The following is a 25,197-nucleotide window of genomic DNA, read 5'->3' on the forward strand; positions in this document are numbered from 1 at the left end:
CACAGATGGAAAAAGAAATATTAAAGCAAACTGATGTTGCTATATTCATGTCATATAAATAGACCTCAAGGGCAAAAGAGGCATTATTAGGGATAAAACCACTAAGATACATTGATATTATTTATATATAACATGACAGCATCAAAATACAGAAAGTAAAATTTAACAAAATTACAAGTGAAGTGGAAACATCTAGACATACATTTAATTTTTAGCATATACTGACAGATCAAGCAGACAGACAATTAATAACAATATAGAACATAAATAACAAGTTTGTCTAGACGGACATATATAGCCTGCACTCAATTTTTAGAGAATATACATTCTTTTCTGTTATAAGTAAATTATTTATTAAAAAAGTGACAGTGCACTAAGTCCTATATGAAATGTCTGCAAATACCAAAATATAAATATTATACAGACTATATTCTCTGACTACAATGCAACTAAAAATAAATATCAAAATTATAATTAATATAAAACAAACAAAAATGCACATATTTGAGATCAAAAATGAAAAATCATAATGGAAGTTAGAAGATATCTAAAAGTGAATAAAATCGAGACTACTACCAATCAAAGTTTGTGGGATATAATTAAGTAGTTGATGGAATTTTAAAATATTGAGCTTAAAGAAAATGAAGACTGAAAATTAAACAGTTAAATACAATTTAAGAAGTTAGAGAAGGTAACAATGGTCTAAAGAAATTGGTAAGAACGAAGTACAGAGCAAATGTTAATAAAGTGGGAAACAGAGACACAACAGAAGGAATCAATGAAAACCCAATGCTGACTGTTGAAAAAGTCAAATAAAATGAATAAACCTGATGCTTAGTGAAAAGACAAAGAAAGAAGCACAAATTATATTAGGAATAACACAAGGAAGATAATGACAGATATTAAATAAGAATACTTTATTTGTGCTAATAACTTTGATGAAATAGACAATTTTCTAGAAAAATATAACTCGCCAAAACTCAAGAAGGAATAGAAATTGGTAATCAGTTTTAAAAATTGTTCAGGAACATTGACTAAAGCTGCACATACATGGATACCTCAGCAAGTTCCACTCCTGGACAACATAAATGCAAACACACGTTCACCAAGGGCAGGGACCAGAACGTTCTCAGCAGTGTTGTTTGTAAACCTCAAAGACTGGAAACTACCCAAATGCCCATTAAGTAGAATGGATACATTATAGTATATTCACATGATATAGTATTAAATAGCAGTTCAAATGAACAAACTACAATTGTATGCAACAATATGGCTAAATCTCTCAAATAAAATGTTAAATAAAATAAACACCAAAAAGTACATTTGTATGATTACTTTTATATAATGCTAACTTTTCTGTATGTTATACTTCAATAGAAAGTTACACAAAGAAATAGAAAACCTGATTAGACTTTTAGCCATTAATGTAATTGGAATAATACTTAAAAATCTACCTACCAAAAATCTACAGGTGAAGTCTATGAAAAATTTGAGGACCTGCCATCTTACACAAGTTGTTTTAGAGAATAGAAAAGAAGAAGTGCTCCCCACCTAATTTTTTGAGGCCATATAACGCTGTTTCCAAAAATCAGAGAAGGCTATTATGAGAAAGAAGAATTATAAAACAATCTATTTTTCATTTATGGACAGATGCAATAATCCTAAATAAAAGATTAGCAAACTCAATCCAACCATGTTCAAAAAAGATCATCATCTTATCCATTATGATGTACTACATTAGGATTTATCTCAGGAATCTTAGAAAATATAGTCATGTAATTCACACATTAACACATTAAAGGAGGAAAACCAAAGGCTCACACTCAACAGATATAAAAATAGTTTAATAAAACTTGATGAAGAGACAAGAATGCGTCTTATCACCACTTGCATTCAACACGAGTCATGGCATAATGAGGATGAAACCAACCACTTGTGAAAGAAAAGGCAGGAGGATGGAAAGGGAGAAACTGTCATCACACGTGACGACTGTCTACCTAGAAAATGAGAACCAATGAGTACAAAATAAAAAAAAAACGGTAACATTCCTTGCCTGTGATCACTGAGAAAGTATAAGTGCAAAAAATTCCTATTTACAAAGAGAAATAAAAACCATTAGGTACTTAGGAATTAAATCTAACAAAAAATTTGCAAGATCTCTATGAAAAATGGTAAACTTTTTTTTTTTTTTTTTTTTTTTTTTTTTTTTTTTTTGTGGTATGCGGGCCTCTCACTGTTGTGGCCTCTCCCATTGCGGAGCACAGGCTCCGGATGCGCAGGCTCAGCAGCCATGGCTCACGGGCCCAGCCGCTCCGCGGCATATGGGATCCTCCCAGACCGGGGCACGAACCCGTATCCCCTGCATCGGCAGGCGGACTCTCAACCACTGCGCCACCAGGGAGGCCCGAAAAATGGTAAACTTGATTGAAGGATATCAGAAGACCGAAATAAGTGGAAAGACAGCACATTCCTGCCTGGAAGACTCAATACTGTCATCTTTTCACACTCTGCCAATTCCAGGCTGTAGCAGAGACTGCTGGTTGACTTTCAATATCCACATTCCCTTTCCTTTAAAAATAGGACTTTTTTTGGGGGGGGCGGTGACGCACAGTTAGTACATTTCTCAGCTTCCCCCACGAGGACTCAGTTCTGCCATTGGTATGCAAGCAAAAAGGGCATCTGGGACCTCCAGAAGAGATCTCTTTATTTCTTCTAAATGAGTTAAAAAAATCTTAAAAAAATTTATCTTATTGAAGTGTGGTTGATTTACAATGTTGTGTTAATTTCTGCTGTACAGTAAAGTGATTCAGTTACACATATACACTTTTTCATATTCTTTTCCATTATGGTTTATTACAGGATATTGAATATAGTTCCCTGTGCTCTACAGTAGGACCTTGTTGTTTATCCATCTTATATAAATTAGTTTGCATCCGCTAATCTCAAACTCCCAATCCATCCTTCCCCCACCCTGCTCCAGAGAGATCTTAAAGGGAGGGATGCACCCTTCTTCATTGTTTCCTCCTCCTTCCAGGAGCCCAGGCGGGCTGAGGACAGGGCAAGAGCCAGAGAGAAGGAGCCTCGGGGCACAACTTCGTGCAGGGGCCCCACCAGCTCGGGGCTATCAACATCTGACTTCTTTTACACGAGACAAACTTCTGCCTTGTTTAGGTTTCTGTGATTTTGTTTTCTGTCATATGGAGCTAAACCTATTCCTAATGGGTATATATTCAAAACTCACAAGTGTGTGCGTGCGTGCGTGTGTGTGTGTGTGTGTGTGTGTGTTTGGTTGAACGAGACAACCTCAAGGGTCAAAACTAGACCTGAATATTTTCAAGAAGTATAAGGGAGGGGTTTTTATTCTACTAGTTATTAGGACTTACTGTTAGACTACAAGAATTAAAGCAGGACGGTATTAGCACATGATAGGTAAATAGGTCAAAGAAACAGGAGAGACAGTCAACAAATCAAAAGTAAACACGGGCACTTGGTGTATGATGGAGGAAACATTGTAAGTCAGCAGGAAAAAGACACACCACTTAATGAACAGTACTAGGACAAATGGTTATAGAGACGGAAAAAGAGAGGACCTCCCTGGCGGTCCAGTGGTTGGGACTCTGTACTTCCAATGCAGGGGGCATGGGTTCGATCCCTGACTGGGGAACTAGGATCCCTGGGGAACCAGGATCCCACATGCTGTGCGGCATGGCCAAATAAATAAATTAATTTAAAAAAAGAGATAAAATTTGACTTTTACTTCATATCGTATACAAAAACAAATTTATTTTATAATAAACCCCACAGGGACTTCCCTGGTGGTCCAGTGGTTACGACTCCGTTCTTCCAATGCAGGAGGTGCAAGGTTCGATCCCTGGTAGGGGAACTAAGATCCCACACGCCACGTCATGCAGCCAAAAAATAAACAACAACAACAATGTGATTAAACCAGCCAAGATGACTAAATATAAAAATAAAATAAAATAAACCCCATAGATTAAAGATTTAAATCTGGAAAGCTAAACTGTTAAAAATTTTAGAAGAAATAAGAGACATTCTTTATGTTGCTGGGATAGGAAAGGATTTCTAAAACAAAAATATAAAGGATCAATCATAAAAAAGGATTGCTAACAATTACTACAAACAAGAATTTTTGTATGATTAAAAAAAATAAAGCTAGAAGGCAAAGTACAGATTAAGAGAAAATGTTTGTAACATATAACTGACAAAACAGTATCCAGAATATGTAAAGAATCAATGAGAAAAAATAAATAATACAAGAGAAAAGCAGATGTATATGAATAAATGTATATGAATAAATAATTTACAGAAGAGGAAACCCTGAGTCAATAAACATAAGAAAAGATGTTCAACCCCACTAGCATTAGGAAATGCAAATTAAAACAGCAATAAGTCATTTCATACCTGTAAGACTGGCAAAAATAAAACGTCTAACAATACCAAGGATACGGATGATGTGAAGGAAATAGGAACTCCACATATTGTTGATGAGAGTTTAAATTGGCACAAACATTTTAGAGAACAATGTGTCAAAATCTAGTAAAACTGAGGATGTTCTATGATCTAGGAATTTCATCTCCAGGGAGCTATGAGTGCCTAATGGGGCATTTATGAGGATATTCTGTGAAGCACTGATTGTAATATTAAGTAAGCAAATGTAAAAAATTCAACTGTCCCTAAAGAGGGAAATAAATTATTAAGTGGTTCTATTATATATGTGCAGCTAGAATAAATGAACTAGGACCTAATGGATAAATCTCAAAAATACAATGAACAAAGAATGTTATATAAGAATATGTATATACAATGCCATTTACATAAATTAAAAAAATATTTAGAATAGTATACTATTTAAACTATTTTATGGATAGTTTACATATACATAGTATATAAATATAAATATAAATATAAATATATATATATATATATATATATTAGTGGTGATTCTGCTTCCCAGGGGCTATTTGGCTATGTCGAGGCATTTTTGGTTGTCTTGGGTTGGGGGTGGGAGGTTGGGGACAGGATCGTGGTGCTGTTGGTATTTAGCGAGTAGAGGCCACGGATGCTGCTAAACATCCTATAAGGCACAGGACAGACCCCGCGACAAAGGATGGCCTGGACCAAAATGCCCACAGTGTCCAGGCTGAGAAGCCTTGATATACACTCACAGGTGGTGAAGATACAAACACGCACCGGGAGTGGATACCATACAAAAGCATCAGACCCGACACACCTGCTACGGAACGGTGGGAAGAGGAATGAACCTTTGGCTGATTCTGTTAACATTTTATTCTTCAAAGGCAGTGAGAGTGAAAGAGTAGGCAAAACAAAACTAAACCCCAAGCTGTGATAGTAAAAAAGTGCTTAAAAAGCAGAAAGTTACAGGAGCTCTAGGTTCTGGGATGTTTTGACACTAATCTGCTCTTTCTGTAGGTTCAGCGTGAGCCTCTGCAAACAGGAAACGCTTCCTTCACTTTGTCTTCTTCAAAAGCAATAACCACATATTCAAAAGAGGAAGAAGGAAACAGCTTGCATTCTGAACAGCCATTTTATGTTATTAGTTGTAAGGAGATTCACAAATGAAGTAAAATTTCTTGTGAAAATCAATAAACAACTAATTTTCCAACTGAGAGCAGTAAACTTTTGTTAACGGTTCATCAAGTGGAACTCACATGGAGTAGAACTCCACCTCTAAAGGCCTCGGTGGGTTTCTGAAGGGACGATCAGGTCAGGCAGTGTCTATACCGAGAAGCCTGGTCAGAAGAGCCCCCCAGGGTCCTCTGGGGGCACTTGCAGCTCCCACGGGAGAGAGGAGCAAGGTACACGGTCTGGTCCTTGCTCCCGTGGAGCGCCTGATCTCCTCGGGGAAGGCATGACATCCAGAAAGGGAAAAGCCAGAAGCAGGCAAGATGGTGTATAACCAGGAAGGAAGCCAGAAGGCATCAGTTAAAGGGCACAGCCAAAGCTCGGGGTAGAACTTCAAAGAGGATGGGGGCTTAGCGGAGTTTTAGAGGATGAGGATGATTTCAACAATGGAGAGGAGAACCAGGCATTTTTGTCAGCCTGTTCAAAGACAGGGGACTGAGAATGGGTTTATTCCTACTTCAAGGGCCAAAGCAATGCTAAGGAGAAATAACAGAGGAATGAAAAATAGAGGATGCTGAGTGACTGAGAGGACTCTCCAGAGCCAAAATACCTGGGTTCAAATCCCAGCTCTGCCACTTATTATGTGAACTTAGGCTTCATTTTTTTTTGACTTCTCTGAACCTCAGTTTTCTCATCTGTATTATGGGAATAATAACTACGCTCACCTCATAAGGATATGAGAAATAAAGGAGTTAATATATGTAAAGCATTTAAAACAGAGCTTGAAAACTTCTAAAAGCTTATTACATATATATTAGCTATTATTACTATCTAATATTTGCATTGTATCTTACAGTGGTATTTCTTGTCTTCCCAGCTGGCCTATAGCACCCTGGAGAGCTGCATTGGGGGTCAGATTTGCATGAAACTCCCCAGGTGGCCAGCACAGCTCTCAGCTCAGAGCAGCCTGAGCTGCCTCCCCAGCATAGAATGATTACAGAGCAGGCACAATGAATGTGATGGTTTAGGACAATTAAAATTCTTTCCAAAGCATCCTCATCTTATTTTTAAAAGGTCAGTCACTGGGGGAAAAGAAATGCATCCTTTATTCTCCATCTTTGGTGATCTGAAACCCTTTATCAGAGTGCTAGGTTTTGAACTGTAAAGCAGGCGGGGCCACCTCCACGGCACTGTCTGTGGCTGCCTGCGGACCATGTCGGGAAGATTCTGGGGGAGGGTATGGGTTCATCAGGAAACAGTGACATGACTGCTTAGTGATACCTGCCTTGGGCACGGAGGAGGCGAGGTGGCACCTGTACAGGAACTACTAATCCTGCTATAGACCATGGCTGTCCAGTATTTTCCACATCATGGCACACACAGAAAGATACATTTGTGTGACACACAGGACAGAGAAAGCTGCATGCAACCAGCCTGGCAGCTTCAGGCCCTTCCCAGCTGCCCCAAAGGCTGAGGGGGTCAGTACCTCATCAGGCCATCTGTGACCGTGACACAGTGTTCGGGAAGTTCTGCCACAGACCCTAAGGAAATACTTGTACATTTAATGTGAGCAATTTACACTGGGTACGGGCTACCATGGAGTTCAGACGCAGAGGAGACCAGACTGTTTCAGGTGCATCAGTTAAGGTAAAATCAACGGAATTACTGAGTGTCTGCTCAAGTACCTGGTAGTACCTGAAGCCATGAAGCTAAAAAGAGAACTAAGACAATGTCTGTGCCTTCTCGAAGCTCCCAGTCTGGTATCCTAACCATTAAATTGCTTTTTCTTTTTCTTCCAGGTTACTCGTAACACCCTCTGCTTGATCAGTGGTGCCTCATCCGCTGTCCGCCCGCCCTGACCCCTGGCTGCACTGGGCCCTACCGCATCCCTCCCGACACCCCTCTCTAGCTTCTGTGGAATCACACTTTCTTGGTCTTTCAAGCCATCTGGTCACACCCTGAGCGCCCCTCAGAGATGCCTTCTCCGGTTCGTGTCCTTTATATGCTGGCGTCCCTTAAGGTTCTGTTAGGATTATTCCTCTTCTCTCTCCACGTCTGTCCCCATGGTTTTAGTCTCCCTGCATGTGGTGGAGACTCCTACCCGCTTTCCCCCTCCAGGTGCTGCCCCTCAGAGCCACACGACCAGCTCTCCTGACGCTTCCCCTTAGGTGGTCCAGAGACGTGTCAAATGGAGCGCATCCCAGACAACACTCATTGTCAACCCCGTACCTCTTCCTCTGTCCCCAATGACATCAATGTCCTTCCACAGCACAAGCCAGCTCACCAGGCTCTGGTAATTATAACTCCTAAATACCTTTGGAGTCCATCCATTTCTCTCCACCCTGACTCTCACTGTCCTATTTTAGATCGCCATCAAGGGCGGGCATGGCTTCAGAGTGATTTTTCCTGAGATACAAATCTCATCATGTCACCTCTCTACTTAAAAGCTCTTCAATGGTTCCCCGTTGCCTTGTCATTAATCTTAAAATACTTTTTTTCTTCATTAACAGCAATCGCAAAAATCACTACTTGGTAACATACTTTTATAAAAAAACGTTTTCCAAAACAGAAAAATAATTAATGAGAAGAATGTCATTATTTTCTATTTTTGTAAACCTCTTTTGTGTGACTTAACGGAATATAGTTGGATTCTCGTATCTGCTTCTGCGGTCAATTCTGTTACACGCTACTCTGGCTTCTGAAGTATATAAAAAAATCTAGCCACGTATAGATATATAGTTAGAAAACAAATGGGAGTACATTAAGAGCCTTTTCAGATAATCGTAGATATTCTTCTTTGATACTACTCAAGTCCCTACTGGTTTTAGGATGCCGTTCAGGTTTCTCACCAGGGCTTGCCAGCCTCCTGTTTACCGTTCCAATGGTTTTCCTCACCCCTCCGGCCTCACGTTCTCGACTCCTGCCCGGAAGGCTTCTCTACTCGCCCGAGTCCGAGGTGAGCGGCTCCTCCCATGTACCCTCACATCTCACTTTGCAAGGACGGCACTTGGTACGTTACACTTCAGTGACATGCTCCCTGGTAGGAATCTCACAGCAGGTGACGAGCCCCACGAAGGCTGAGATTATTCATCTTCTCTCTGTAGACCCAGCCTTGCCTGCCGCCTGGCACATTCAAGTACGTAAGAAATATCTGCTGAGTGACTAAATCGTGGACAAATACACAGCAAAGCATATTGCTGAGATAACTTCTATGGGATTTTCTTCAACAAAGACCTCACAGTTCGTTGTAATACAGGCCCCAGTGTCAGGATGGACAGGGTGGGAGGGGAGGACGCAAGGAGGCTCAGAGAGCAGAGAACACCACGTGGCTGACGGGATCTTTAAGGGCATGAGGCACCTTCTCCCTCTAACACAGGAGCCAGTAGTTTCAAAGGAACACTGCTGGGAGACTGCAAATGGGGACTCCTCGCAGAAGGGGGCATCTGTAACGCACTGGACTGCTGCTGAGTGCCCCTTGGCGGCTACAGCTCGCAGTGTGACTATGGGTATGCTTGGCTTCATTCCTTTATCTTTTACGTGCAGTGCACTGTACTGGGGCCAGGTAAAGAGCGCTGTGACACACAGAGAAGTGACTAATTTCCTACGGCCCTGGAAGAGCTTAGCTGAGTTGACAAAACAAAGGCGCATAAGAAAGTAAACAAGAGGCACTGAAGATGCAGCATGTGATTAGACTAAGGGCTACGTGAGAGGTATCTTATTAGACTTAGAACTAACAATAAGCACTACCAACAAGAGGAGAGAAACATTGCCAGAGGCTGCTGTCATCAGCGATAGCTTCATGGCAAAACCCGAAAACAAAGGAAAAGAAAGAAAAACAGAACAAACCCCATTACCACCACCACTCACGCAAACTAGCAATACATTCATCACACGGATGAAAGATGGAGGGACGATCACAAGGCCGGGAATAAATCCTATCACATATGTGGAAAGCAACTCAAGGGTCACGCCGTAGGAATACGAACAGCAGAAGCACGCAGGAGACGGAAGCTGGCCACGTCGTGTGAAGTGCCACATCCTCACGTTTGCACAGACGCCATGGAAACAGTCATTAGAGTATCCTTCTGGGCTGTTGGGCAGTGAGCTGTCTTAGTAGGTGTGGGGAGAAAATAATCAGCCAGAGGGAAACTAGATGGTGACTTGAACACAATCCCAGGCTAGCTTTACAGCTCTCAGTTCCACTTCTTCTTTGTGGTTTATCGGCCAGCTTGGGGGTCTCAGACACTTTGTATCGTATTATCCTTCGCAGCAAAACACAAAGCAGTTTGTGCGTGGCGAGGTGAGGAAACAGAAGACACTGCGGCTCTCTGCCACGGCTCCTCCTCCTCGCTCCGAATGCCAGAGCTCTGGGGACCACGGCACTGTCCGTCCTCCCCATTGTTGGGTTCAGAGGGCTGTGGCCACAGGTGCTGGTCTAGGGATTGAACCGGGGAGGCATGAGGAGGCATCTATCAGGAACCTGTGCCACAGCCCAGCACGCGACTCGAAGGCTCGGCCACTGCTGCTCCCTGCAAGGGACACTCCAGCTGTGCACGCCACCAGCCGTGCACCCTGCGTCCTCTGTGTCGAGTGATGACTTGTCTCTTGAGAGGCTGGGGCCTCCCACCACAGCTGATCCTACTTCTCCCAAGACATGGGTACGGTTTTCACAACAGGCAGAGGAAAGGACTCTGGAGAAAGAGCAGCAGGCTTCAGATTCTCCCTGGCAATGGGCTCCCCGCCTCTGGGGGGCGAGGAAGGAGGGTGGTGTTGGGAACACGCTGAGCCAGACAGTGCCTGTGTCTGCCATGTTTCCCAAAGGCTGGCGGACTCTCCTCTGAAGGGGACCTTCTCCTCCATGGACAGCCAGGATCAAAGGTGTCCCCACCTTCTGGGGGGAGGTTTGGTTTTGATTTTGGTACAGAATGGGAACGCTCAGTCTCCTGTGAGGAGGAAGTGCTGGGGAGGGGCAGTGAGCTCCCCAGGTTGGGGACATCTGCTGTAGGAAGAGGACACCTCTCTCTTGCTGTAAGGCCTTTTTACTCTCTTAATTTCATTTACGTGCTTGTGAACACTGAACACAAGTTAGTAAGAACTGCACGGGATAAGATGCAGCTTCCTTGAAAGTATGAAGGGAAGGGCACCTTTTGGCACAGGGGTGACCGACGTCTGCGTTACATCTTTTGTTTCCTCCCTTCTCTGTCGGCCAATTTTCTGGTCACTTCTTCTGCTCCTTAACCTTAGCTCTACACAGCAATTACTAAATAAAAGTCCAAATTAAAATTAGTTCTGGTACTTGTGACCAGTACATGTTTGGAGAGAAGAAGAGGTGAAACTTGTTATTAAAGAGGAGACTGGGGACCACTCAGGGTTTCCCCTCTCTTCACATCTCCTCCCTCAGAGTGGTCACTCATTTTCGCCCTCCAGCGATCACCTCTCACTCCCTTACTCGTCCTTCAGCCAACACTGGGCCAGGGTGGACAGCATCGCCTGAAAGCCCGGGGACCCTTTTGGACTCAACTCTCTCCGCGATAAATCAAATCCGGCCAATTCTCAAGTACCACTGATTTTTCCCTTCAGGGGGGTCTGCCACTGTTTAAGTCTTTGTCGCCCCCCTCTGAGATTAAGCCAACAGCCTCATAGATGACCTCACTGCCACTAATACAGGCCTTGGTTTATGGTGATTCCCAGATACCGCATTTGTTACAAACGGAAGGTTTCTGGCAACGCTGCACTGAGCAGGTCTGTTGGTGACATTTTTCTAACAGCATTTGCTCACTTTGTGTCTCTGTGTCACATTCTGGTAATTCTCGCAATACTTCAAGCTTCTTCATTTCTATTGCATTTGTTAGGGTGATCTGCGATCAGTGATCTCTGACGTTACTGCTGTAATTGTTTGGGGGTGACAGCAACACTGGGGCCTTATTTTAAGAAATTGCACGGCCACCTCAACCTTCAGCACCCACCGCTCTGATCAGTCGGCGGCCGTCAGCATCGAGGCGAGACCCTCCACCAGCATAAAGATTATGACTCTTTGAAGGTTCAGAGGATGGTTAGCATTTTTTAGCAATAATGTATTTTTTGATTAAGGTATACACATTTTTAAAGACATAATGCTACTGCACACTTAACAGACTACAGTGTAGCGTAAACCTAACTTTTATATGCACTGGGAAACCAAAAATTCGTGGGACTCACTTCATCGCAATACTTGCTTTAATGCAGTGGTCTGGAACCGAACCTGCACTGTCTCCAAGGTGTGCCTGTATTGCCTCCATCCAACCTGCACGCCATGGCGGGTGAGTTGTGCATGAGTTACCCCACCAAGCCCCTTCACAACACCACTGCCTCAACTGAAAATCTTACTGCCTCACATCTCGATTATTCTGTCCTGTTTTGAACGTCCTCCAAAACCAGCCTCATCCTAACTACCTCTTACCTCTTCCCTGCGTAGTCCTTCCACTGACTGTGTCCCTCGCTTATTCAGACCACATTTGCTCCAATTGTGTCTATTACCTAAAATGCCCTCCCGTCCCCTACGACCATCTGCCACCCTACAAGTTTGTACAGGGCCCCGTTCTTGTTTTGTGCCTCTAACTGGCTTCTTTCTTGACAATCCAAATCCTTACTGGTCTCCCTGTCCGCTGAACTTCTACAGAACTAGGTCAGGTTGCCAATCGAAGAGAATGTAACACTGAGTCTAGGTTTCCTCATCTGTAAAGCAGAAAACTGGACTAGATGATCCTTAAATTAATAATTATTAGTTGCTTCTTCCTAATCAGTATATTAAAGGATGTCTTGAAAGCCAAGCAGTTCTCTCTCAAAAAGAGACCTTCACTGTTGCAGCAGAAGCCCAGTGGCCTCCTGCCAGAGCTGTTGCAGGAGGGATGCCCGGACAGACACTGGTCTAGACACCCTCCATTTTATAACCTCCAGTACTGCTTATGAGTGTTCCCTGCACTGATCAAGGAGCTCTAACGCGCATCTCTAATGATCAAGGATCCTTGAGCAACCACCCCTATTAGACGGCAGCGATGGACAGTCCACGAATGAGGAATGTGGATTTGTGGAAGTGAAGTGCTGACTCTCACAGTGGTCTCTCACAGCCCAAAGCCCACGTTCTGAACTACCAATGAAACCTGCACCTGCACCCCTCACCCCACCCTGGGAATCCAGGCGCAACCAGGGTGCATACACCACCATCACTTAAAAAAGTATGATTTAAAAAAAAATCTTGGTATCGCTAATCTGTGCTCTAATCTCGGACAGGAGATCATGACTCATGAGTCTGGAAATTCCTGTACTCCTGCTGCTTTCTTCACAAAGCCACATCTGTCACCCACAGCGAAAGACTGCAGGGTCTGAAGCTGGGGTGGATTCCATGAAATTCAAGCCTTCTTGAGATGATCAGAAGGATTCTTGCTGAGACACTCACAGGTGGTCCAGGGGTCTGTCCTGCACTAGAATCGTATTCTGGTTTTTGTGGTACGCGGGCCTCTCACTGTTGTGGCCTCTCCCGCTGCGGAGCACAGGCTCCGGACGCGTAGGCTCAGCGGCCATGGCTCACGGGCCCAGCCGCTCCGCAGTATGTGGGATCTTCCCGGTCCGGGGCACGAACCTGTGTCCCCTCCATCGGCAGGCGGACTCTCAACCACTGCGCCACCAGGGAAGCCCCGTATTCTGGTTTTAAAACCCACAGCGATGGCTTTTTTTGAGGAGGAAAAATTTACAAAATGATTATAGGGACAATCTTTCTAATGTTCCCCTGTTTGACATTATGTCTGCTTCAAGGTACATCTCTAAATTCATTCATGGTTTTAAAAAGTGATTAATAAGTGAGCAGATAAAAATTATGAAAAGAATTAGGATTGCTGATAACTTCTATCTCTCCAAAACACCAAGTATGTCATCATCGTTTACTTGTTTCCTTAAGCACCATGGGACTGTACCACACTCTTCTTTCTCATGAAGACCAAGGCAGAATGGAAAATAGAAATGATTTTCTCGAGGTCACTTAATGAGTCAGCCTTGGACAGGGATTAGAATTTATATTGATCCTATCTTTCTGTTCTGAATTTTGTCAAAAAGGTCAGTATGACCAACTACAAGAGCACCAAAAACATAACAGTAGTTTCTGCAAAGGAGGTGCAGGTGGAGATAAACAGCTTAGCTTTAATTTCACTTGAAAATAGAGTTCTTGCACCTAATTTTCATTTAATTTGCAGATTTTTATCAACCAAGCACTAGTAACTTATTCCGCACCTGATACTATACACTTCATACTCATAAAAGAAAAAAGTCATAAAAGAACTAACTCTAACTGATTAGATTGCTTTGTTGACAAGGCAGCACAGCAACTTGAAAAGGATGGTTTTTAAATCAAATTGCACCAAAACGTGAAAGAGCAAAGCTAAAAAGGAAAAGTGCTGAGAAGCATGCCACGTGCCCGTGTGCTGTCTTCAAGGCTGCTTGGGTTCATGTTGGCTGAGAACGTGCTCCCTTTGGATTCAAGGTGGACTCCTTTGCTACGCACACACACAAACACACACACACAGACACACACACACACATGCTCCCTTTGGATTCAAGGTGGACTCCTTTGCTACACACACACACACACACACACACACACATGCTCCCTTTGGATTCAAGGTGGACTCCTTTGCTATACACACACACACACAGACACGCACACACGCACACACACACGTGCTCCCTTTGGATTCAAGGTGGACTCCTTTGCTATACACACACACAGACACACACACATGCACACACACACGTGCTCCCTTTGGATTCAAGGTGGACTCCTTTGCTACACACACACACACACACACACACAGACACGCACACACACACATGCTCCCTTTGGATTCAAGGTGGACTCCTTTGCTTCACACACACACACACACGCGCTCCCTTTGGATTCAAGGTGGACTCCTTTGCTACACACACACACACACACACACACACACAGGTTTAGGTATACAGTTTTCAGGGCTCCACTCCAGACACACTTCCTTGACCCTCCGTGGCTGGGCAAGTGGCTTCTCCTAGAAGAGGACTCGTGACATTTTGCTGTAACCGCCTCTTCCTACTCTCAGCTCAGGGAGAGGAAAGATTGTGCTGTCTTGTCTGCTGTGGTGCTCCCCAGAGCCTGGCTGAACACTAAATAAATCTTGTGGAAAGGATGCTCATGGAAACTAAGAGGTGAGTAAGCAGCTTCCTCAGAGACCAGATGCAGGGGCACTGACAGACACCGGCTCCGTGGGGTGGCACTCACCAGGAGGAAGGACAATCAGACATGCTGCCACATGGACAAACCTCAAAAACATGAGGCCATGTGAAAGACACCCGTCACAAAGGACCCAAAAGTATATGATTAGATTCAATGTCCAGAACAGGCCAATCTAGAGAGTCAGAAGATAGATGGGCGGTTGCTCAGGGCGAGGTGGGTGGTAGGCCTGGGGAGTGACTGCTAATGGGAAGAGTCTCTTTCTGAGGTAATACCAGTGTTCTAAAATTCAGTGTGGTGATGGTGGGATAACTCTGTGAGTACACTACAATCCCCTGAATTGTACTCTCTTTTTTGGCCACGCCGCGCAGCTTGCAGGATCTTAGTTCCCCGACCAGGGATCGAACCTAGGCCCTGGCAGTGACAGTGTGGAGTCCTAACTGCTGGACCACCAGGGAATTCCCTGAGCTGTACTCTTTAAGGAGGTGAACTGTATGGTATATGAATTCGATCTCAATAAAGTTATTAAAAAACTTAAAAAAAAAAGAGAACCTGGGAGCACTTTTAATACACTAAAAATATTTTACTAAATTAAAAATCCTTGATTAATAAAAGGAACTCGCATGATTTGCAAGGCAGATGTGACTCATAATAATGTATATGTTAGATGTCACCTAACAACGATTGCTGGGGTGGATAAAGAGAAAATTTTCACAGCCACAGAATGTTTCTAAGTGAGGGTGAGAGAATACACCTCACCCTCGCTTAGAAACTTAGCTAACAATTCAACCAAATGCTGAGAAAATAACTGAAATGCCCGTGTGAATGATGGTGAGCTGCTGTCGGCATCAACATCTTCTCTCCTTGCAGGTCAAATGAGCTGCTCGTTCCTGTTAACAGAGGTGATCATCAATCAGGAAACACAGGCAGCCGGAGGAAGTGAAGAGGTAATGAGAAAAATGAGCACCAAATGACTTCACTGCTTTGTTGGCAAAATTCCCACTTGGCTTATACCAAGCATGATGCGTTCTTAGTGGGCTTCCCCGTAATTCTACTTCTAGAGTAAATGGAGATTTTCCAGAAATACCTTAGAAAGTCTTATCACCAAGTTTACGTTGTGGTACATGATGGCATTATCACCATCAGCCAACAGAGAGAATGGTGGTCACACAAGTAACAGACGATCACAACTCAGAGAATACAGACTTCCCGGGAAACAGAGCTGCCTGGAATGCTGCTGGCTGCATAATCTTCTAGAGCGGGGGTGGGCAAAGTTCTTCTGTAAAAGGTCAGGTAGGAAATGTTTTAGGTTTTGAAGACCAATAGGCAAAATCAAAGATATTATTGTAGGTGCTTACAGAGCCACTGAAAATGTAAAAACCATTCTTAGCATTGGGTTTGGCCCATGGGCCATAGCCTACTGACCCTCGTTCTAAAGGTTACAAGTTTTAAAGAGTAGTAACTATCCGGTTAGCTCCGAAATCAGGACTCTCCCTCAAACTTCCTAGAGCCCAAAAACAGATCCCCAGTGCAATCAGAATAACTAATATTTGACAGATCTTTCTGGTATATCAAGTAATTCTGCATAAGTTATTTTATCCTCATGACAACCCTATTAGATAGACTGTGCACAGATCTCCCCATCAACCCAGTGTTGATTCCTTAACTGCAAATTTCTTCCCCTTTTCATTTATATTCTGCTTTTCTATCGTGATGGCATCATGACCAGCAAAGAGGGGAATCCATGCTAAGAAGCTGCAGAGACTCCTGCAGCAACCCTGCTGTTCAAATGTTCATCACTACAGGGCATTTCAGTGACTGTTCTGGAGGTGTGAACGCACAGAGGCTCGCAGAGCTTGACTGTGGCCATGTAGTCTCACGCATTGAGGACATGCTGCCTCACCACCAGAACTCAGAGAATCCTCACCATCTCTCGACTGGTCTTCTTCCTCCAGTATCAGCTTTCTCAAGGGTATTCATGTCATGGCCAAAGTAGTCTTATTTATTTATTTGGTTGCATTGGCTCTTAGTTGCGGCAGGTGGGCTCCTGAGTTGCGGCTCGCGGGCTCCTTAGCTGTGGCATGCGAACTCTTAGTTGTGGCATGCATGTGGGATCTAGTTCCCTGACCAGGGATGGAAACCGGGCGCCACCAGGGAAGTCCCCGAAGTAATCTTTATTAAAGACAAATCTAACTTACTCTTCTGCCTAAAGCCTTCACTGACTCACTACTTCTAGCAGGACGAAAGAAAAAACACTCCTCAGTGTAGCACAAGACCCCCGATGTCCTGACCTCAGCTTTCTCCCCAGCCTCTTTTTCACTGCTTCCTCCTTAGGGAAGCCCTGAACTTAGGCAAATGCAATCACTTGTGTTCCCACAGCTGTCTCAAGCCCTTGTGCTTTTTCTCACACGGTTCTCTAGGCCTGAAATGCCTGCCTGAGTGCTGGTCTCTTCCAGATTGCCCTCAACCACATAGGGCTTTGCTGAGTCCCTCAGGGAGAACCAGGACTCTTTTGCTGGTGCAAACTCCAATAGAAACCTAGCACTTCGTATTGACTCATCTCTCTTCCCCCAGGGGCTGCAAGCTTCCTGAAGGCCAGGGCAGTGCCATTTTCTCCCTCAGGGCTGCACACTGCGGTGGAACCAAAAGAGGCATAAATAAGTGGAGCACACAGCTCCTGTCCTTCAAGAATTCAAATGCTACTTGGTGAATGAATAAAGCACAGACCCGTGAAAAGTTACGTAACGGTCCCAGCAGTGGAAAATGATCCGCAGCTGCTAGTACCAAAATGACTCGGCAACGTCGCCGACCATGGAGCCAGCACCCCTGTTGGGGGCGGGGAGTGAACCTGAGAGCAAGAAGCTGGTGGGAGTAGACTCAATGTGTGACTGACACGCTGCCGCTACATCAACGTACAGAAGAGTGGGAAAGGTCTGCCGTGGGGGGAGATGAGAGTTGGAAGAAAGGGACCGGGCGTTATTATGTCGTCTACTCAGCCCTCATCACGAGTCCATAAGCCAATCAGCCAAAAGCTTCTGCGTAGTGACCACCGTGGACGTGTCCAGAAAGGTCGTGTCACTGTGCCTGATGATGAACTTCAGGACACTGTGCACTGACCCTGTAAGCTCCAGATGAGGCAAGGTCTGCAGAGCCATCACACTGCTCACTGCCCTTTAGAGCCATGGAGGTGTATTTGCTGCAGAGCATGTTACAACTGCTTCAGAAGTGCAACGTCAGAGTTCACTTCCAAGAACCAGGATGTGACTCCCGTGGCAATGTCCTAGGATGAGGCTGGCTGCTCAGGGCACAAGCGATGCTTGCCCTTCCTCTGCTTCCAGACCCTGCACTACTTCTTGACGTGGTGCGTTCCCACTGAAACTCCTTTCAAGAGCGAGCCAATGCTTGCTGACTCTTGTTATCTTCTCCTCGTCATTGTCTCTGCCTGGCCTTTTTTGGGGGGTGGGAGGGTAGCCTCTGAATCTGTTGAACACCCCCCTCCCATTCTTCCTGAAACACTCCTCTCCGGGCTGCTGTGCCACTGAACTCTCCCGGATTCCTCCCCGCCCCCTGGAATTCCTTTCTTCCTCCTCTCTGCGCTCCCTAAACATGGGTCTCGGGCTGTCTTTAGTGCTTTGTCCTCTCAGAGGATAGCTGTATACTTTCCAGCCAGGACTACTCACCTGTATTCAGCTGGCCTCAGTACATTAAGAAACTCTGTAAATATTTATTATATACATATCGAGTCACTAATTCTCCAAATGTATGGGTGCCTACCACATGCCAGGCATTATTCACACATTAGAGACACAATGGAAAAGCCACCCCCACCCCAAGACACACCACTGGCACAGATGGGACGTGAGTCAATGGTGAGGGGCGGGAGTGGCGAGGTCAGGAAAGACGCCAGGGGCTCTAAGGACAGACAGAGGGTCAGTTCTGCCCGGGAGGCTGGAGAGGGCTGCCCAGAGGAGGGGATTTCAGACAGTTTACTCAAGAGTGAGCAAGAGTTAGGCAAGCAGAGACTGTGTGTGGGGTGAGGAGATGGGGTGCGGTGGGGAAGTTGGTACAGGGGAAGTTTGTTGTTGGCAGAGGGAAGGGTAGATGAAGAGGCAAGAAGTGAGAAACAACACGGGGCTGAGATGAACTGTGAACAGTTCAGCATGATTAGCCCGAGGCTGCTGGGGGCCGGGGGAAGGGACGGGCTAAAAAGCAGGCAGGGGCCTTGTGTAGCGAGCGTGAACTGCCTTGTAGGCTCAGGAGGGCCTCTGAAGGACTTTGGTGGGAGTGAGACAATCAGGTTTGCGTCTTCACAGAGCTCGCACTGGGGGCTGGAGTGTGGGGCAGGGCGGGGAGAGGGAGGCAGTTGTGACACGACTGTATTAGGTGAGTGACCACGGTGGCCTGAACTAAGGCAGGGGGATGAAGAGAGAGGGAGTGGTGGGTTTAGGGCGAGAAGGTAGACTCTCTGGGGTGCAGGTGAGGGAGGGGACACGAGGGACATGGATGCACGAGGGAGGAGTCCAAGGGGAAGCCACAGTGCTCTGGGTTGGGCCTCTGAGTGGACGATGGTGCTTTCCATCAGGGAGGGAGTGAGAAAGAGAAGCCAATTTAGCAAAGCAAGGGTAAATTTCCGGTGCTTGTGGAGCATTCAAGTGGAGATGCCCGGCAGGCAGTAGGATATTTAGGTCTGGAGCCCAGGAGAGAGGAGGTCTAGGCCATAGGTCTAAGTCTGGGAGCCATGAGCTTAGCACAGAGGGGAGAGCCATGGACTGCGAGTGTGCAGGGGGAGAGATCAGTGGGCTGGACCTCAGGGGACAATGTTGGTTAGGAGCTCAGTGAGGAGCGGGCCATTGTCCCGGTCAGGCACTCACAGAGCCGAGCGCTGGATTTCTAAAATCTCCTGTTGGTCTTTTCCTCCGTGGTCTCTCCTTTCTCCACCCATCTCACATGCTGCAATGAGGGGAAGTTCTCTGAGATACCTGTCCTACCTTTACAACTGACTAAACCACTTTTGACAGCCTCCAATGTCAAAATCCAACTCTGCCGTCGGGTTGAAAAACAAACACCTCCCTCGATTACAGTCGCTGTGTTATACTTCTCTCTGTCACTAGGTACCCTACCACTTCAGCCGCCCATGTCTCCTCGAGGCCTTCCCCTTTCAGGCCTCCTTATCGCCTCCACACCTCCCTCCCTCTGGCTGGTCCTCTCCCCTGGGATGACCTGACTCATCCTCTCCACCCGCCCACATCCTGCCCATCCTTCTAGCCCCCGAAACCTCCTCTCACTGTAACAGGACCCCAGTGGCGCCTGCCCCGAGCACTCTGGTCTGTATTTCATCGTTCTTTGATGTTTCTCTAATTCAAGTGTATCTGCTGAGCTCCCTGACGTTGATCACAAACTCATTAAGGGAAAAGACATGTTTTTCACTTCTTAGGTGCCCACCGAGTCCCCCCCAGTCTTGGTCACTGTCTCAATAACGACCACTGGCTGACTGCGACTGCAGAGCCAAGTGCGGACCACAGGCGGGCAGGCGACAGCGAGCACAAAGCAGCAGCTGCCAGGCGGCGAGACAAAATCCGACAGAGGCAGGCAAAAGACGTACAAAGGAATTACACTCAGACAAGACTTTGGCATTATTTTGGAGTGCTTGAAATTAAAAACTGCCAACAGATCAATCTAATGTACGGTAATTAGGAACTGATTGGTTTTTTGACCGAATAAATTCTGGGTTCTATGAAAAACATGTGAAAACCCACAGTTTGTAAACAAGTGAGAGACTTATCTTAAATGCAACAACAGAATTTGAGAAGGCCTACAGTAAGACACAAGGACACTAAAACAATCAAAAAAGATATTTTAAAAACATAGAAGATGGAAGCACAAGTTCTAACTTTGATTGAACATTAAACTTAGCATCGAGTTTCCTGACAGCCGAAGCAAAAAAGGAAAGGAAAAAAACCAACAACAACACACACACACAGAGGTCCTGGAATCGGACACATCTGGGCCCCTAGTCTGCAGCCCTGCCGGCAGCTGTGTGTCTCTGGGCAGACGGGCATCCCCGAGCCTCAGGGGACACAGAGGAAACAGCTGTGTTTCTCGAGGCCGACGCTGGGAAGAAATGAGGAGGGCACTGAGTAAGCCCCGGACTAAAGAACCTCACGCTCTTCTCTCCAGCACAATTAGAAGTCTGCGGCAAGAGCCCAGGGGCTGGGATTCTGAACTGTGGGCAAGACTGACCTCGGAAAGTGGAAGAGCCTGCCACGCAGCGGGGAGAGCCAGACCAAAGGACGTCACTTCACAGTCGCCCGGCTGGAAGGCCCTCTCCAAGAGGGCGGGGATTTTGGTCTGTTTCAGTCACGGATGCTTGGGCTGTGCAACCCGGCAGATACTATGATATTCAAAGTATCTGTGGTGGGGAAGACACCGGGTGGAGTCTGCAGCGAGCCACAGAGGACCACCATGATGTGGATGTCCAGGTCACTGGAGCAAGGGCACGCATACACAGCAGAGAATTACACACTTTTGAAACACTGCTGCTGGACCCTGGGGGACAGGAAGCGCCTGACCACGGGTACAGAGTGAGCGCGTGGTCAGAAGTGTGAGACCTACCAAGTTCTGTGGTCAGGTGGGACCAAAGAAAGCCATCGTCCGATGTAAGTGGTGTATCCAGGGTCAGCACGAGCAGGGCGGGGGGCACAGGCGAGCTGCACAAGCAGGTTCGCCAAGACCACCATGTCGATAACCTCTGTTGCATAAAAACCTCTTCTCCAGTTCACACCTCCTGCTACATGGGGGTGGGTCCCTAACCACCAAGTGACAAGGAGGAAAATGGCCAAATTCGGTTCATAGATGGGTTGGCTTGGTACACAATTGAAAGCTGAAAAGAGACCATGGCTGCACTACAGCTCCACTCAGGGGTCACCTTGAAGGACAGTGACGGGGACAAACGCTCCCAATGGGTTGAGCTTGGGCAGTGCATTTGGTCGTCCGCTTTGCATGGAAAGAGAGGTGGCGGGAGGTAATAACACCTAGGGAGTCACTGGACGTGGTGAAGGACTTGGTTAGGTGGTCAGGGGATGGGAAGGTAGGGGACAAGGAGGCCTGGGAAGAGTCATGTGGGTCCAACCAAGGAACAGGTATGAAGCGTGACATCTAGGTTCCAGTGTTTGCTGTGAACATCCAGCACAGAAGAGAGAGACAGAATGACTCAGCAGACTGACGTCAGCCAGCCTCTGTCACCGGCCATCCCAGGGCTGGCAGGTGAACAGAGCAGCCAAGATGGCCGGGAAGGAGCCCCACTTGCATGGGCCCCACTCACTAAGGTGGACTTAGCTTCCTGAGTAACAGAGAGCCGTGCTGAGCCCTGATACGTACGCCACCATCCACCAGGGAGAACCAACAGCCACAGAGCCAGGTAGACTATACTGGGCCCTTTTCAATCTGGAAGGGGCACCGTTATGGACTGAAACATGGCCCCCGAAAACTCATAGGCTGAAGTCCCTAACCCCCAATGTGACTGTATTTGGAGACAGGGACTTTAAAGAGGTAATTAAGGTTAGATGAGGTCATAAAGATGGGGCCCTAATCCAATGGGACGGGTGTCCTTATAAGAAGAGACACCAGGAACACGCAGGCACCAAGACAAGGCCATGTGAGGACACAGCAAGAAGGTGGTTGCCTGCAAGCCAAGGAGAGTCCTCACGAGAAACCAACCCGGACGGCATCTTGATCTTGGACTTCTAGCCTCTAGAACAACGAGGAAAAATTTGTTATTTAAGCTGCCCAGTCTGTGCTATTCTGTTAGGGCAACCTGAGTTGACTATTACAGGCAGCAATTCATTTTACCTGGAACTGACACATTTTCTGGTTATGGGGCTGCCTGCCTTTTCTGTCGCTAAGCACCACCTCTGTGGGTTGGCAGAGGGCATGAGGTACTGACCAGGGTTCCAGATGACATCACATCAGACCACAAGGCCCGCTTCCAGCAAAGAGGGCGCGGCAGTACCAAGACCACGGGATACACTGACGCTCACACAGCACGACCCAGGCGCTACCAGCTCGCCAGACCAATGGGTAGCCAGGTGAAGGTGGGAGTGAGACGCCAACCTGGAGATGGTACCCGCCAAGGACAGCGCTTGAGGCTCTAGTGTGCAGTACAGACCCTAAATCAACAACCTTCACACGGGTGCTGTGTCCCCAGCAGGCGGAACACACAGCCCTTGGAAACAAGGGATGGAAGGAGAAGTGGCCCTGATTATCCTCCCTCAAGGGGACCCACCTGGGGAATCTGGGCTTGCCGTCCCACAACTCTGGATTCCGCAGTTTACAGAGCTCGGCTCACAGGAAGGGAACGCTTCCATCGGGGACAAAGCAAGAATACCGTTACATCTTAAGTTACAGCTGTTGCCCATTCAGGTTGGGCTCTTGTGCCAAAAGACCAGCAGGGAAGGAAAGGAGTCATTATCCCGGCAGGAGTAATTAATCCTGATCATCAGGAAAAGCTACAGCCACGGGCACAAACAGGGGAGGGAAGATCACGGGCGGCCTCGGGTGATCGGCGAGGGCACCTCTTGAACTTCCTCACCCAGTTTCTACAGTAAACAGACAAGTGCAGCAGACACAGCCGGGAAGGGCTTGGGGACCAGGGACCCAGACCCCACAGGGATGACAGCATGTGTCACTTCATCATGTAAGCCTTCCAGCCAAGGGTGGGGACTCTCAAGTGGACAACAGACGAGGGAGATGGTCATCAGTGTATCCTCGAGACCAGCTTCAGCAGAAGGGGATGCAGTCTGTCCTGCTAACCTTCCTCTTGAAGGTTTCTCCTGGGAAAAGAGCACCACTGCAATCTTGGAGTTGTTGCTCCGAGAACTTAAGTAAAACAAGAAGATCCAAGCAGCATGAGGGGCGGATGCTCTGGACGGATCTGCATCGGGTCTGCGACCCAGATTCTCCCCCTCCATCCTCCTGCTGCCGGGGGGCGGGCACCTGATGGTTCTCAAGTAACACCTGCTCTGTGGATGGCGTGCATCTGGGGAGAGGCGCCTGCAATCTGCGCCAACACCTTTCTGAATCTGGGACGACTCGGAAGGTCTCTCGCAACCCCAGGGCTTGGGCACCGTAAGCTTGGCTCGGGCCTTCTTTGTGACTGGGGCTCGAAGTCTCCCTCTGCGCTTCACCACCACTCCCCCAAAGATGCTCATGCTGACGGCGTTCTCCGATCCACTTCACACACGAGAGTGTGCCTGGGGACACCAACCTCAGAACCACAACCTCTCATTTTGCTCATGAGCACAAGACCACAGCTATCTACCAGGGAATCTCCCCCCAGGTAGCCTGAAGGTACCCCAGTCAGTGTATTTCCCATCGCCTGCTCTTCTGATGGTGGTGGGAGGGTGCTGTCATTGATCTCTCTCCTTAGCTAAGCCAGGAACCTCAGAATCAGACACTACCTCTTTCTCTCCCTCATAGCTCTGTCCATTGTATCAGAAAATAGTTACACTCATTATTACTCAGTTGTTTGGACACTGGTTGTTCTGGGTTCTCATACTTTTCATTCTTCCCTCTGTTTCCTCAAAGGATCTACCACTTCCTCCCGCTAAATACAGGCTTAGCCTATAGCCTACATTCATCCTGGATGTGATGCTCCTACAGGACTCACCTCCCAACCCTACACACTTAATCCACGATCTGCATCTGCAGCTCTGACCTCTCCAAGAGTGATGCCTGTCCTCCATGTTCAACTACACCAGGGGCACCTTTACTGTATGTTCCAGGGTCACCTCAAATTCAAATACACCCGTAGGGAACAGCCTTCACTTCTCTCTTTTACCTGCAGACTCGGCCCATTGATAAGGGGCCCCCTTCTTCCCACGCCAGACAGAAACTCTGGGACCCACCTCTCCACTGACGTCCAGGGACATCACGCCTGATTTCACTTTCCAGACCACACACGATGAAGACCTACTTCTCACACGCAATGCAGGCAGGAGATGGGGAGATGGCAGGAGAGAACAGAACTCTCTCTCATACCCCAGAGGGTAAAGGGGACGGAGACAAGAAACGAGGAACCCAATGCACTGGATCACAGAAGTGCCAAAGAAGGGCCAGGTATGAGGTTTCAGCCTGACAGAGTAACCCTGGAAAGACCAGTGTGGTGTTGGATTGTTTGGATAGAGCAGTTTTTGTGGATAAATGCTCAGTACTTCCTGACGATTAATGACAAGGCTAAGAAAACACAGTATTTATCTGATCTACTTGTTGGTTGTTCCCTTGAAAATTTTCTTACCTTCATATTCTCTCCGTTTCAACCAAGGAAAATCAAGAAGTCTGACATTTGCTCTTCAGTCCAGAGC

The 25,197-nt window shown here is 46.6% G+C and overlaps 1 protein-coding gene across 1 annotated transcript in view; it reads right to left on the reverse strand.

Annotated features, from left to right (window-relative positions):
• UBAC2 (UBA domain containing 2) overlaps positions 1-25,197 on the reverse strand; it is a gene marked incomplete at its 3' end in the record, with an annotated part of 163,200 nt that overhangs the window by 12,935 nt on the left and 125,068 nt on the right. The gene's annotated exons all lie outside the window — the stretch shown is intronic.

The sequence above is a fragment of the Hyperoodon ampullatus genome, assembly GCF_949752795.1.
Source record: "Hyperoodon ampullatus genome assembly, chromosome: 16".
Lineage (NCBI taxonomy): Eukaryota > Metazoa > Chordata > Mammalia > Artiodactyla > Ziphiidae > Hyperoodon > Hyperoodon ampullatus.